The sequence below is a fragment of the Macaca nemestrina genome, chromosome 8 (genome assembly GCF_043159975.1).
Source record: "Macaca nemestrina isolate mMacNem1 chromosome 8, mMacNem.hap1, whole genome shotgun sequence".
Classification (NCBI taxonomy): domain Eukaryota; kingdom Metazoa; phylum Chordata; class Mammalia; order Primates; family Cercopithecidae; genus Macaca; species Macaca nemestrina.
The window spans coordinates 73,885,673-73,902,244 of record NC_092132.1 but is presented as its reverse complement, the minus strand read 5'-3'; the positions used below and the strand labels follow the sequence as shown (position 1 = coordinate 73,902,244).

The 16,572-nt window shown below is 38.9% G+C and overlaps 1 protein-coding gene and 1 pseudogene across 8 annotated transcripts in view; both read right to left on the bottom strand.

Moving 5' to 3' along the window:
- The window catches only part of LOC105483597 (EYA transcriptional coactivator and phosphatase 1), a 336,783-nt gene that overhangs the window by 239,575 nt on the left and 80,636 nt on the right, over positions 1-16,572 (bottom strand). The gene's annotated exons all lie outside the window — the stretch shown is intronic.
- On the bottom strand, positions 4,335-7,732 carry LOC112427025 (trafficking protein particle complex subunit 2-like; annotated as a pseudogene).

Genomic DNA, 16,572 nt, shown 5'->3' with positions numbered 1-16,572 from the left:
TTAAAGAACATCAGGAAAGCTAAAGCGTTAGTGAGTAAGCAGACAGCTTTCTAAAGCATTTCTACAAACACCAATGAACTTAACCATTTGTTTTCTATAGAAAGGCCAGACACACAGTAATTTGAGTTCAAAAGCTTCTGTGATCTGGATTCCTGCATATGTGACAACACTGTTTCCTATAAAGATCTAGCGACTGAGTGAATGGTTGGTTTGCTATAGGCATTTGTTCCTAAGAAGAAGTATAAATCATATTTGTGTTTATTCTACACCTATGCGCAGATAACCTCCATCAAATTAATTTACTGCAACTTAGGTGACCTGTGTACATAAAATGAGTTCTTCTCAAAGCTGGAAAACAAGACCCAATATTCCTTTCTAACAAAGCAAAAATGGTTCATGACCAGGATAAGTCAGGACTGAATCTTAACGTGAGTAAAAGTAGGCACTCACTCTTCTAAGGAAAGACATGTGGGGACACGGATATAGAAAAGACAGCAACAAGAAGACTCATTCTAGGGCTTTCAGAAAGCGGAACCACGAATGAAGTTATTGTTTGGCAGGAACAGAACACAAGACCATAGATTGAAAGGGGGCAGAAATGGTGACCTAGAAAGGTGTTAAGTGGATAGATTTTGGCACTAAAAATGTAGCACACAGTATTGAAGATTTAGTCAACTAAGTGAAATTAAAATGTAAGGACAGGAGGTGCTGCCACTCAGGCCTGATCTTAGGTTGGAACGATTTGGTACCAGGACAAGAGGAGCACTAACTTGGTACTGAGTGACTGGGCATCTGTATGTGCTTCTTGCATACAGCAGGTATTTGATACAGCACCAGACCTACACTGAGGGGTTAGAATTAGCCAGAATTTTATATCTGAACTTATAAATGTATAAAGGGACTATACCCCTAACCATTGATGTTGGATTTGAACTGTCTACACCATCAACCAGATTTCACTTTGTGGGAGGTAGTGATATTAAAACTATCTTTAGAAAAATATTCCTCAAGATGGCCATTACCAACCTATTTGTGGAAACTATGCACTTTTAAATGCAATCCTAAAATGTAATATTTTTTTCCAACAGCTAGAGACGTTAATTCAAACCATGTGTGAAATTGGAGAGAAGTGGAACTCAAATCAGACCCTATCAAAAAACCCTCTGAGTTTTCACAAGATAATTTGCCCAATTTTTTTACATTGCCACTAGTAGAATACCTTTTGCATTGCTTTACGTTATGTTATGTTATGTTATTTTTTAGTGTGTATGTGTGCTTTGAGAAATTTTGAATCTGCTTCCAGAGTTTAGCTGAGTTCAGCTGTTAAAAAATTTACCTTCATCATCCATCCTCGTTCATTTTAAAAATCCCATTCCATATTACCTCTTTTACTACTATTACTATACTAAATGACTTTTGCTAGCAAAGAGATTGGATTTTATACTTTCACTAGTGATTTAATAGAAGTTGAAATTGGTAGCTGAAGTGGAGACTTTAGAGTAACAGATAATCAAAGACTATCCAATAATTATTTTATTATTTTAAATAAAAACTATCAGTTAAGTAAAATGCAAAAGTAGACTTACCCTTAGTCTATGCTGAAGATAAAATAACATTTTTGTCTGGCTTGATACCTAATGACAGTAAGAATGTAAGCAATAGGAACTGATTTTTTTTAAGTAATGTTATTAATAATATTTAGGATCTCACTTCCTAGATGTGTATTTCATATTGGGACTTTGATTTGTGTTGTCTTCACAAATCATTCTAAACTTTTTTTTTTTTTTTTTTTTTGAGACGGAGTCTCACTCTGTCGCCCAGGCTGGAGTGCAGTGGCTGGATCTCAGCTCACTGCAAGCTCCGCCTCCCAGGTTCACGCCATTCTTCTGCCTCAGCCTCCCGAGTAGCTGGGACTACAGGTGCCTGCCACCACGCCCAGCTAATTTTTTGTATTTTTAGTAGATATGGGGTTTCACCATGTTAGCCAGGATGGTCTCAATCTCCTGACCTCGTGATCCACCCACCTTGGCCTCCCAAAGTGCTGGGATTACAGGCGTGAGCCACTGTGCCTGGCCCATTCTAAACTTTTTATAAATTAACAAAGGTATGAGTTATACAGGCCTTCATCTTACATCATAACCTCCTTTCTACTCTCATTTTGCTCACTTCTTCTCTAGAATAATAAATTAGGAGACTACAATTGACTGAAACAAAGAAGCCTGAACTATACCAGTTTCAGACATAAGGACTTGGTAAATATATATATTTTTAAAACATTTGGCTTTATTTCTGAAAAGTCTTCAGAACTGTATGAAACATTTAAATACATATTTTGCAATATTATTTATTAAACATTCACATGCCCTCAAGTTCAAATAATTTTTAAAACACCATTGATATGCTTTGGTTGTGTTCCCACCCAAATCTATCTTTAATTGTAATCTCCATAATCCCCAGGTGTCGAGGGCGGGTCCTGGTGGGAGGTAATTGGATCATAGGGGTGGTTTCCCCCACGATGTTCTCATGATAGTGAGTGAGTGCTCATGAGGCCTAATGGTTTTATGAGTGTTTGACAGTTCCTTCTTCACAGGTTCACACTCTCTCCTGCTGCCTTGTGAAGAAAGTGACTGCTTCCCCTCTGCCATGTAAGTTTCCTGAGCCCCACCCCCTGGCAGCCATGCAGAACTGTGAGTCAATTAAATCTCCTCTGTTTAAAATCACCCAATCCTGAGTAGTATCTTTATAGCAGTGTGAAAACGGACTATTACAACCATAATATCCACTGCCTCAAGAAAATCCACTATTGAAACACATGATGATAAAATTTTTCTCTGTATTTCCTGTTAAGCTGCAAATTTCAATAAGAAGACAAATGAACAGCAATTCACAGTCAGCAAAGATGTTAAAAACCATCTTTTGAATTATTGCAACAGCTGCTATTTTTAGGATTGGTAGTTATTTCTGGTTGCACCTTTGCCACTCAGATCTGCCTGTCTTTGGCCATTAGGTTCAGAGTGAACGATTGCAGTTATGATTGATCTTAGCATTACTGTCTATTTGCCTGAGACTTTCAGAACTTGAAAGCAATGCTAAAATATTTCACATTATACTTTACTAGGTCTTTATAAAATGCTCCTGCCCATATTACTTGTGGCTTATCTTAAAGTAGCAGCTTAGTTATCCTGCAATCTCAATGAACAGGCACTGAGCAACCACTATATGTCCAGCAAAACAAAAAAATGCCAAGTAGCTCCTACATTGCTTTGAAGTTAGTAGAGCTGTCATGCTCTGAAACCTCATTATTGATAATTTATATATATATATATATATACATATATATATATATACACACACACACACACACACACACACATACACACATGTAAAATCAGTGATGGGCCCAACTTTTATGCTCCCTCCATCAAAAAAGATAATAACCCTCTTTATCTTTTATCACCCATCCCAGACCTTCCTCCTCTTTAGGGTCCTTAGCTTTCTCAACTTTTAATCAATCCAAATACATCTTGCCTTAGACTTCTACTAAATGGCTACCTATCACCACTCCTAATCTATTTTTTTAAAAGTCTGAAATATAGGCATTGGTAAAGTCTGCAAAAGGCCAGAACTACCACTTCAAAAGCCTTCTTCATGTACGCTCCTCCTGGAGCATCTCAGACATCTCATCTTTTCACTAGTGCTACTTACTTCACAATGACTGACATTACCACACAGTAGAACAGCATTTATTCTAAACCATCCCTAGTTGTCTGCACCTCTAAGCTTTTCAGATTGATCTGTTTTGTGCAGTTCATGTTTATTTTAAAAGTTCTATCTAATTGTATTAAGTTGTGATAATTCATCACCACTGAATGCTAACACAGGCATATTTCAGACATAGTGAAAATTTGATTCCAGATCACAGCAATTAATGTGAATATTGCAATAAAGTAAGTCACACAAATTTTTTTGCTTCCCAGTGCTTATAAAAGTTAACACTATAGTCTATTAAGTCTGTAAAAGCATTATGTCTAATAACACAGTGGACATACCTCAATTAAAAATACTTTATTTCTAAAAAGTGCAAATAATTATCTGATCATTCAGCAAGTCTTTTGGTTGTGAAAAGTCCTGCCTCAATGTTGATGGCTACTGACTGAGCAGGGTGGAGGTTGCTGAAGGTTGGGTGTCTGTGGCAATTCCTTAAAATAAGACAACAATAAAATTTGCCACATCAATTGATCAATTGACTCTTTCTTTCAAAAATATTTCTCTGTAGCATGGAATGCAAAGCCATTTAAGAGTCTTTTTATTAGAAATGGAGTCTTGCTCTGTTACCCAGGCTGGAGTGCAGTGGTGTGATCTTGGCTCACTGCAACCTACACCTTCCAGGTTCAAACAATTCTGCCTCAGTCTCCCAAGTAGCTGGGACTACAGGCGCATGCCACCATGCCTGGCTAATTTTTTGTATTTAAGAGCCTTTCATGCACAGTAGGACTTCTCGCAAAATTAAGGACAATCTTCTCAAACCCTGCCTCTGTTTTTCTCAACTAAGCTGATGTAATATTCTAAGTACTTTGCTGTCATTTCAATAATGTTCATGGCATCTTCAGTAGGAGTGGATTCCCTCTCAAGAAACCACTTTCTTGGCTCATCCAAAGGAAACAACTCCTCATTTGTTCAAATTTTATCATAAGATTGTAGCAACTCAGTCACATCTTGAGGATCCACTCTAATTCTACTTCTCTTGCTATTTCCACCACATTCGCAGTTACTTCCTCCACTGAAGTCTTGAACTCCTCCAGCTTACCCATGTAGGGCTGGAATCAGCTTTTTCCAAACTCCTGTTAATGTTTATATTTTGATCTCCTAGGAATCACAAATATTCTTAATGGCATCTAGAATAGTGAATGCTGTCCAGATGGTTTTCAATGTACTTTCCCTAGATCCATCAGAGGAATCATTATCTATGGCAGCTAAAGCCTTATGAAAAATAGTTTTTAAAAATTTTTTCCAAGATATTTAATCAAGTTACTTACAATGTTCACATTCCTCAGTATACTCCATTGAGGTGTTATCATTTGTTTTAGAATTTTTCTACATTCAGCTTAAAAAGTGTTTCCTTTCCCAAGAAACTGAACTTTTCTGTCAAATGCACATGAACAAATAGGAGAACTGGGTTCATAAAATGGATTCATTGCAAACTTTATGTGTAAATGCTAAACATCAGTAAAGTAGTTATTTATGCCATCTTCTTGCCATATGTCATAAAGCATAATTAAAAATGTTATGTGCCCTGGAGTTACGAATGCCGACAGAAAACACTTGTTGCACTTGTCCACAGTTTTCAAGTGCATGTTCTTCGACACCCACATGTTATCTATGAGGTTGCAAACAGCATGAGCTATGGGTAACGATGGTTGCCTTTGGATTCTACTTTCCCAGCTGGGAAAAAAAACTCCATTTCAAAAACTGGATTATCATGGTGGCCAACAATTACAAAGTGGAAGCTTCCAGACATTGTCTTCAATATATGGCTCCTGCAGTGAAACAACATTGTAACAAAATCAGTTCCCACAACTGAAACTGACACTTGGTGCATTCAGCCAATAACAAGACTTGAAAGTTGAAATTACTCCTTGATCCATGGGCTGCAGAATGGAAACTGTGTTGGCAGGCATGAAAACAACAGTAATCTCCTTGTACATCTCCACCAGAGCTCCTGAATGACTAGGAGCATTTCAATGAAGAGTAATTTTTGTTTTAGAAAAAGGGAATCTTTTTTCCTGAGCAGTAGGTCTCAACACTGGGCTTAAAATATTTAATAAGCCATGCTGTAGACAGGTGTTTTATCATCTAGGCTTTATTGTTTCATTTATAGCAAGCACAGGCAGAGCAGATTTAGTGTCATCCTTGAGAGCCCTAAGATTTTCAGAATGGGAAAAGAACAATGGATTCAACTTAAACTCACCGGCTGCATCAGCCCCTAACGAGAGAGACTGCCTGACCTTTGAAGCTTTGAAACCAGGCATTGACTTCTCTTTAGCTGTGAAAGTCCTGGATGGTATCTTCTTCCACAGGAAGACTTTTGTTTATATTGAAACTCTTGTTTAGTGTAGGCACCTTCATCAACGATCTTAGCCTAGATCTTCTGGAAACTTGCTGCAGAAGTTCTGGAAACTTGCTGCAGCTTCTACTGAGTGTTTGTTTCACCCTACACTTTTATGTTAACCTCAGGAACCAACCTCTGTTAGCTTTAAACTTTTCTTCTCCAGTTTCCTCACCTCTGCCAGTCTTCAGATAAGTGAAGAGAGTTAGGGCCTTGCTCTAGATTAGGCTTTGGCTTAAGGGGATGCTGTAGCTAGTTTGATTTTCTACCCCGACCACTACAACTTTCTCCATATCAGCAATAGGCTGTTTTGTTTTCTTATCATTCATGTATTCACTGAAGTAACACTTGTAATTCACTTCAAGGACTTTTCTTTTGAATTAACAACTTGGCTAACCATCTGGCACAAGAGGCCTACTTTTGGCCTGTCTTAGTTTTCAACATGCCTTTCTCATTAAACTTAATCATTTCCTAGCTTTTGATTTAAAGTGAAAGGCTTGTGCCTATCCTTTCAGTGGAACACTTTGAGGCCATTGTAGGGTTATTAACTGACCTAATTTGAATATTGTTGTGTCTCAGGCAATAGGGAGGCCTGAGGAAAGCAAGGAGAATGGGAGAGCAGGTGGTAAGTGGAGTAGATGGAACACATACATTGATCAATTAAGTTCATCGTCTTACATGGGTATGGTTTGTGGCACCCCGGAACCTTTAAAATCAGAGATCAAAAATTACAGATTTTCATAACAGATACAGTAATTATGAAAATGATTGAAATATCAGAAGAATTAACAAAATGTGACACTGAGACACAAAGTGAGCATGTGCTGTTGGGAAAATGGCACCAATAGACTAGCTTGAGGCAGGCTTGCCACGAACCTTCTATTCATAAAAACTGCACTATCTGCAAAGCACAATAAAGCAGGTGCAATAAAATGAGGTATTCCCGTATATAAAAAGGGAATAAGAAAGAGACCCACGGATGACCTTACCAGGAAAGAGACTGCAATCTGTGGATACTGGAATTAGCCAAAATTATAACCATAAATGCATAGGCTAAAATGGAATTACATTTCTATAATGCTTTTAACTTCTGTAAAATGACTTCACAATTAAGCAAAGATTATGAACTAATAAAAACATGCAAAAGAAGAAATGCAAACAGCTAGTAAACAGGAATAAACATTCATTCACATTAATTGTCAGAGAAATGCACACTACTATACTATTTATCACCCATTAAATTGAGGATTCAGACCATATTTTGAATGTTGATGAAGGTACAGTGTAATTATAAATATTTTTATGCAATGCTGATGGGAATATAAACTGATAAATTGTCCTGGAATATGATTTGGCACTACGTATGAATAGGCTTTCAAAGGTTACATGATTTTGGACCTACTAACCACACTTCTGGAATAATTCCTAATGTACACGTGTTCATCATCACAGCAATAAGTATAGAAGCACAAATATGGAACAACCAGAATATTTAAACAGTGGAAGAATATTTTTAAAAACTTTGTGTGAATGGATTAAATATTATACTGTCATTTAAAATTATATCTTCAGAAACTAATTATTGGAGAAAATATCATAAAGTAAAGAATAAGAGCAGAATATGAAACTATCTATGATGAGACAAATTTGTAAATTATACATGTACACACACAATGCCAGAAAGAAATATATGAAATATATGAAACACCAATCTGGTTATGGGTTTATGGGGAATTATTTTTGTTTTTTTCAAGTTTTCTTATTTATTATCCTTATAATTAAGATTCTTCTTTAAAACTATCTTTACATATCTTTATCTTTACCAGAGAAGGTCATAATTATGTGGTTCCTCTTCTGAAAACCTATCAGTTGGTGAAATGAACATATCTTCATTAATTACCTTTTCTGATTTATGAAGTTTTTAGTCTTCCAATATCAACTCACAAGAGATCATTTCATCAAGAATTAGTATATGCATTAAGGCTACTTTATGTTAAGTTGTGGACTTGAGTTTGACTCACTTTTCATCTTAATTACAGGCTCCTAATCTGTTAAAGTTCAATTTCTAAATTCATATGCTGATAATCTAGAATATACTCACAAAATTGGAAAATGAGCTTAATTGAAATATTAATTTATTTACTAAAAAGAACAGATATTGGGTATGCAAATAATAATTGAAGACATGAGGATTTGGGTCCAGGAACATATAATATGTTAAGAGCAGTGTTGCAAGGACAAATAAAAAACACATAACTAATTTTTACTCTCAGAGTATGATGAACAGTATAGAATTTAACATAAACATAGAGAAAACAATAAAAAGAGAGAAAGAAAAAATCTCTCAGAAAAGAGAATATTTTACATTTGAAAAAGCATATAATGCTAAGAAAAATTCATTTAAAATAAATAGCAAAAATAAAAGTATAAGGCCGGGTGTGGTGGCTCAAGCCTGTAATCCCAGCACTTTGGGAGGCCGAGGCGGGTGGATCACGAGGTCAGGAGATCGAGACTATCCTGGCTAACATGGTGAAACCCCGTCTCTACTAAAAATACAAAAAAACTAGCGGGGCGTGGTGGCGGGCGCCTGTAGTTCCAGCTACTTGGGAGGCTGAGGCGGGAGAATGGCGTGAACCCGGGAGGCGGAGCTTGCAGTGAGCCGAGATCACGCCACTGCACTCCAGCCTGGGAGACACAGCGAGACTCCGTCTCAAAAAATAAAAAATAAAAAATAAAAGTATAAGTAAGAAGCTTATGTAGACCTTGATTAACATGGAGACAAGAGAAGCAAGGCACTTTCATAGATCTTTCAGAGGTTTATGTTTATGAAGAGAATGAAAGTCAGTGCAGCCAGTTTGGAAGGTTAAATAGCCCATTGCACCGAAACTTAAAGGCAAAACAACTGGAGGTGTTTTGAAAGCCAGTATAGCCATGAAGTGAGGAGAAAAGAATCCAGTTAGGTACAGGCTTTGCAGGAATTGAAACAAAAATTAAAGTTATGGAAGTGAGAACCGCATATAAAAGTTTGGCTGCAGTCAACTTCTACAAGATTTTTGAGATTCCTCCAGCAAATTTCACTTAATGGATAAAGATGATGCCAAGGGGCATGCCAATAATGAGCACAGGAGAATGTGGGGAGAAGTCCAAGGTTATGTCAGAGAAATGTGTAAAGTATCTTAGTAATTTGCCTCGAAATTTTCAAAATTGATTTAAGTAATTTTCTTCACATATTCCTTTGTTACCTCTGTCATCCACTCATCAACTCACACCAAGAGAAGTTCCTTAAACTCTTCACTGAAAAAGCATTTGAACATTTTTTGCACCTCCAGCATTTGTGATACAGAAGACATTGTTCACATTCTCCAGGTGCTCAATCTAAGATGAAGAGATCTATGTAAACAAGTAATTATAATAATTTGTGATAAATTTCTGAAATAAGACTGTGCTCAAATCACCAAATGTGATTCTCAATACTGGTATCCTGAGAAGGTTGAAAAGAAAAATTTTAACAGCCATGGCCTGCCACAGACCAAGCAACTCAAAATTCTAGGGAAGTAACCTGAGCATCAGTTTTAAAAGTTTCAGGTGATTCGAATGTGCAGCCTGGATTGTGTTCCTTTCTAGAGGAAAAATACTATAAAGGAGTAGAGAGCACTTATCTTTGTCTGGAGCGGGGAGAATATGAAGGCAAGGTTCTTACAAGGGCCAGTAACAAAGTTAGAACCCATCAGGCTTAGAAGAGCCAGGAGCAGGCATTTCAGACAGGTGGAGAAACTAATTCAACCCAAAGCAAGAAAGAACCTAATGAGCAGGTTGTCATGACTGGAAAGTGGTGGGAAGAAGCAGAGAAGGAAACCACAATGCGAAGACAGGATTTAACCAGGCTGTGAAGTATTTCAAAAAGTGCACATTTTGTCCTATGCAAATGGAAAACCATTGTGGATTCTTCTTCCCTAATGAAAAGTTTCCCAAACACTGCTGCCATAGGACTGTCCCAGAAGCAGCTGTTTCTGTAGATATGGGAGAGACTTAGACAGCTCAACTTTAGCAAGCACCCCAGGCAATGCTGGTGATCCTGGAAGTTTGGGAAACACTGATTTAAATAATACAGTCTCTAGAGAATGGGGAAGTAGCCGTAGGGCCTTTGAAGTCTTTGGCTAGAAATCAAAGAACTTGAAAGTTTATATTTTCTGTTAATTGCCTTGTCTGGTGAAAGCTAGATATAAGGAAGAAAAAAGGGCATATGCAAATAAAGCAATTGGTTATAAGTATAATGTTGACCAACACTGTCCAATAGAAATATAATGTGAGTGTATAATCTTGAGGTTTTCATGTAATTTTATGTAATTTTGTTGCAGGATTCTTGGGGTGTTGCTTTTCTGGCCAGAAACCTTTGTGGCCAGTGATTCCTCTGCCCAACAGGCATCCAAGTTTTGCTCAGGCTGCTGGGCTTGTTCTGCCCACTTGGTCTGGCAGGCTGCGCCTGGCTCATGCTACCGGCCTGGATTCCATATTTGCCAAAGGGGAGTCAGGCATGGAGCAGCAAGGGGTGTGTGAGTGAGCGTGGGGTCTGAACATTGCACAGTCAAACATGCCAGCTGCCATGGTGGGACACAGCTCCAGGTGCTGGCACTGGTGCTGGCTCTCTGTGAGACTGTGGCCAAACAAGGCACACTGCAAACAGCTTCCACAGCTAGCAACAGGGTATGTGGTAGCACCCAGAAACTAGGATATGCCAGGAACCACAGGACCCCAAAGAGACCTGGCTTGGGGAGCTGAGCTCCCAGGTCTGGGCCCCCTGGAGGGCCACAGCTCTTCTCTCCTTCTCTTTGCCAGCAGTGTGGCAAGCAAGGGGCATGTTTCAGCCCTGTTTGTGTTACAACTCTTTTAGCCTCACTATTTGGTAGGTCTCAAGTTCTTGTGCTGAGACCAAAAAGAATGAAGTATGCAGACAAGTGGAGGGTGAGAAAGATGAAGAGGATAGAATGGCTCAGAGGAGATTCTCAGGGGGTAGCTCTATTATACAGCCAGGGTGTCTCTCAGGGGGAAGCGCCATTCCCTAGCCAGGGTATCCTATCAAGTGTTCAGCTCCTAGCAGAGAGTAGCTCCTCTCTGCAGACAGGTCATCCCAACAAGTGTTCAAGTCGCAGCAGCTAGGGTAGCTCCTCCCTACAGCTGGTTGTCCCATCTTCTGTCCAGCTCTGGCTGAGCCTGGGGCTTTTATGGGTCTCAGAGGGAAGGAAGTGCATGCTGATTGGCTCATGGGTGACCATGGCTGGGCCCAGAAAGGGCACCACAAGTTCCTACTCCAGTCCTCAGGACTGGAAGCCAGCCCTTAGTCTTTAGGACCTCCCTGACCTGAAGGTGGGGCCCCTCAATGGGGACTCACCCCTTCTGCTCAGGAGCCTGTCTGCCTCCTGCCACTGTCCATGGTGCCCAGGCTTCTTGAGTCAAGGGGCACCTGTGGGCCAGTATCTGAGCTGTCCTCAGCAACCAGTTGGTTTCCCCAACCATGCTTATTGGTGCCCAAAGTCCAGAAGAAGCCAAGGTGGCAGGAGGCTGGCATGCCAGTGCTGCTGCAAGTGTGCACACACCCAGCCGGGCTCAGCTCGGGCTCATCTCCAACTCCACTCCGAGATCGGAGTGGGTGCCAGGAACAGGGAGAGGCCAGGCAGTGGGAGCAGACACCCATCCCTGAGTCTGCAGGGGAATGGGAGCCTTCCCAGGCCCCCAAGTGTACAGAGGTGCAAAGATGCCCAGGTTCAGTGCCTTGGAGGGCAGGACTCCCACCCGCTCTACGGAGTATGTAGGTGGCCCCAGCTGCGCCTCCTTGCAGCCTGGGATGGTGGCTCCAGGCCATCGCTGGGCCCCTCTCTGCTCGCCCCTCTGTGCTCAGCTGTGTTGCTGTCCCACTGGCAGGCAGTTCAGCCTGGCCCTAGTGGCTCCCAGGGTGGCAGGCTCCAGGGGATTCCTCCTTGTCCCTGGCTCCCACTGGCTCCTGGAGTGCAGTACCACCCCAGGCCCAGCTCTGCCTTCGCCCTGTGCCCTCCGGGCAGCAGTGGTGGGTGAGAGTGGCAACAGGGGCCGGGGTCTAGAGTGGTGGAGGGTCCGGGCCTGGGAGCAGGTCCTGCCCAGGCATGTGAAAGTGGGGGTGGTACAGTCAGCTGCCTCAGGGACATGGGGCACAGAGGACCAGTGTCTGCCATTGTTGCTTGCACAAACACTCCTGGCACCACTGGCTGTACCTCCCCACTGCAGCCAGCGTGATGGCAGCGGCTGCTGTGGACATCCCCGCCACTGCCATCAATTTGAAATTTTTCTAGTAGCCACATTTTTAAAAGTAACAAAGATGTCAAATTAATTTCAGTAATATATTTTATTGAATCCAAAATACCCCAAATACTACCATTTCAACATATAATTAATGTCAAAATTATTAATGAGATATTTTAGACTCTTTTGTGTTTGCAATAGCCTTCAAAATCTGGTATGTCCAGAACATCTCAATTTGGGACTAACCACATTTCACATGTTCAATAGCCACATATGGCTAGTGGCTAGCTACTGTATTAGATGGCACAGAGTTAGACTAAAGGTACATGGTTTTCTCATCCACAGTTTCAGAAGCCAAAGTGGTGTTCTGTGGCAATGAATCTCACAAGTACAGAGAGAAATGTGTTCCCCTACAGAATTACCAATGTGTCTATAGACAATAGAATGGACTGCTTTGTAAACCTGAGTTCATTTTCACTAGATTGCTCTAAGCTGTAGGTAGACAACCACCCTAGTGAAATGCTGAAGAAAGCTTCATGTATCATGACACAAAAAGCTGGATGAGAAGATCTCTAAGGTTAATTCCAGTCTAATTTTCTATGTCTGATACTAACATTTGAAATCACACATTATGCTTAGTTTATTTCTTAACACATACATGCTTTTTCTCTCTCTCTCTCTCGCTCGCTCACTGGCTCTCACTCTCACACACACACAGAGGACACATATACACAAATATTTACATATACATGTTAGGGTACATCTTTACTTAACTGCGATACATTCTCTAGTGTCCCATTTCTACTGGTCTGCCACAGTTGTCACAGAACAGTTTTAAACAGTCCCTTGGACCATTGCTGAATTCCTGAAGACAAAAGTCTTTCATTGACTTTCCTTTCCTGTTGTCCTCATTCCTAAATGTTTTCCCTCTTCTTGGAGCTTTCTCACCTTCACGTTTTCTTTAGTGTAAAAAACATTCCTGTGTAGAGTTAAAGCTAAAGGAGAGTAATGACTATCTAAACTGGGATTCAAATTCATCAAATGTGCCTTTTTGGATCATTTCCACTACGTTATAATAACAGAACCCACTAAACAGATTTTCTTTAGGTAGTTACTCATACAACTTTCTACTACCACATCTAAATAATCTTCCTCCAGATAGGACTCACCCTATTACCCTCCTCAGGCGCTGCTCTCCCCGAGGACTGCATTCTTCCACATCTTCTATCCTCCCTCCTCCTCAGTGGGCCCCTTCCCAAACTTCTCCTATAGCCATTTGCCTGTAAGTGACAAATTTCACCCCAATCTTCGTATCTAAAAAACTCACTGACTTTTTAGCTACTGATGCCACATTAATGCTTCTCCTCCACATTCTTGCTCGCCTTTAATGACAAATGTGCATTGCTGGTTTCTTTCACCTTCTTGCCTTGAGGTACCGTTCTAAGTTGCAAGTCCATTTAAATTGTCTTCATCAGAAACAGCCATCTTTCTCGTTTTCCCTGTCTGTGCCACTTACACAGGTAAAGGGCGCTACCAAGCCAAACTCAACAGGCAATGCAACGGGCCTAGTTGGCCCAATAGATACAGACAGAACATATTTAGAATGCATTGTAATGCTGGCATAATTATGGAATCTTGGTAGTGGGTATTGAGTACACTACATTAGCAATTATTTATCATCGAAGTTTTGTTTAGGGATAAACTTATTAATATAATTTGAGATTTCTAAGCCTCAACTTACTTATTAGAAAATGAAGACAGCATAAAATATAAATTATAACCTACAGTAATCATTCTTTTAAATTCAATAATAGTATGCATTCTACACATACTATTTATCTAAAATTACAAGCCTTGTGTTTAAATTTACTTTCAGACTCACTTCCTATTGGTGATCTTGCAAAGGACATGTAGGACATTGCCTATTACATTTCTGAACATTACTGTCTATTTTCAAAACCAAGATTACAACTTCCCCCTGAGTAACATAGGATCATTTTTTACTCAGTTTCCACAAATACTAATATGTCTTATTGTAAAATGATATGTGGAACTCATATAAAGCTTCAAAGAAACTTGAAATGATAAAGTAGAACAATTTCATTTATTTTTCAAATGCCAGATATCTAAATTTAACATCTTTTCACTAAATAATACTTTACTACTGCCCACTTTGTTCAGAAAGGATTGAGGACAAATGTTAAATTATGTTACTCTTAAGACTGTATGTTTATTGCCTCTATATAATTATATTTAGAATGCAAATGCTGTTGATAATATTAAGGTAAACAAATAGAGTAGAAACCTCCTTATACAATGCAAACAAGATTTGTAACTGGCCACACCGTCAAAGAAATTGGTTAAAAGGAAGAAGAGGCCAGGTGTGGTAGCTCACCCCTATAATCCCAGCACATTAGGAGGCTGAGGCAGGCAAATCGCTCAAGGCCAGGAGTTCGAGACTAGTCTAGCCAACATGGTGAAACCCTGTCTCTACTGAAAATATAAAAATTAGTCAGGTATGGTGGTTCATGTCTGTAATCCCAGCTACTCAGGAGGCTGAGGCAGGAGAATTGCTTGAATCTGGAAGGCAGAGGTTGCAGTGAGCCAAGATTGCGCCATGCACTCCAGCCTGGGCAACAGAGTGAGACTCCATTTCAGATAAATAAATAAATACATACATACATAAATAAATACATAAAAGGATAATATAAAATGCACAATACTCAGAATATTTAGTTTATCTTTAAAATACATAAATTTATATTCACAATTAGTATGGTTTGAATGTGTCCCCTCCAAAATTCATGTCGAAATTTAATTTCTATTGTGGTGGTATTGAGAAGTGGGGTATTATGAAAAGTTTTTTTTTAAATCACAAAAGGCAAGGCAAAATTATTCACAAAGTTAAAAATAACTGTATTATTTATTCATCCATCTATTCAAATTATTAGTTACCTATTGTTTCCAAGGTGATGGAAAGACACAATTTCTACAAAACAAAACAAATGGTCACTTTCATATTTCACAGAATAAATGAAAAGATTGTCCATCAAAACATTCTGCCCTAGATGGGCAACTGAAATCTTTTGCTCTGGAAAGATACGCCTTTGTGCAGGAAAATAATTTTGTTGTTTTATTAAAAGGTTTGAGAATAGAGCTGGCAATACTTCTGAAATGATGGGGAGATTAGTACTGAAAAACCTCATAACAGCTTTGATGGCCTCAGAAATACGACTAAATGTGACCACAGAAATATTCAAGCAACAATTTCTGGGCAACATGGTATTTATGTCAGAGCACACAAGGAAGAATAAAAGATTTTTGCATATATGAGTAAGCACAAAACATTCAAAAAGCAATGTTTATTCAGTAGAACTCTGTTCTTCTGAAAAGTTTTTTTCAAAAGCTTTTTTTGAAATCAGAAAAGGCAATGCAAAATTATTCACAGTAATAATAGAAGAGAATAGCACTTAAAATTTTCAGTTAACATGAGTGATATGAAGCATTGTGCATACATATAGTATGACTTGCCTCAATTACGTTTAAACCCAAAGTCTTAAAACGTGAATAAGAATAACATGCAATGACTGTAAAATATCAATAAGCATGTACATCATTTTATGTGAGCAGGTGTAGAGATATAATCCTTAATCAATATTCAGGACAGCTACACACACTACAAATGTATGACCACAGATTTATACCTCTTGACACAATGTTTCCCAATGGAGAACCTTAAAAGTGGTTTTCTAAATTAAACATGTTATTGTTTTCTCATTGAAAAGGAATAAAAATAATAGAGCAAAAAGATTTTTATATATGTTTACAAGAAGAAACTTTGGAGAAAAAGAGAACTCCTGAAAGTTAAGATATAGGAAACAGAGACTCACATTACTGTTCAGAAGTCTCCGTCTATTCTTCTTACCACTGGGGTTTGGATAAGAGTCATCTAACATATAAATTTTAAAGTGACTTTTTGTTTAAACTTTTCTGTTTCCTCACAATGAGATTACTATATGGACCTTATAATATTTATTTCCATCATCAGATGAAACACCAGTTGGGAATAAAAAGGTACACAGTCATATTCTAAACCATTTTAGGCTTTTACGTTTATAAGTAAAATTAAGAATTTATTTTATTGTGGTATGTTGGAGCTGAGTTCTCCTCCAAAATATGAGAAAGAGAATTAT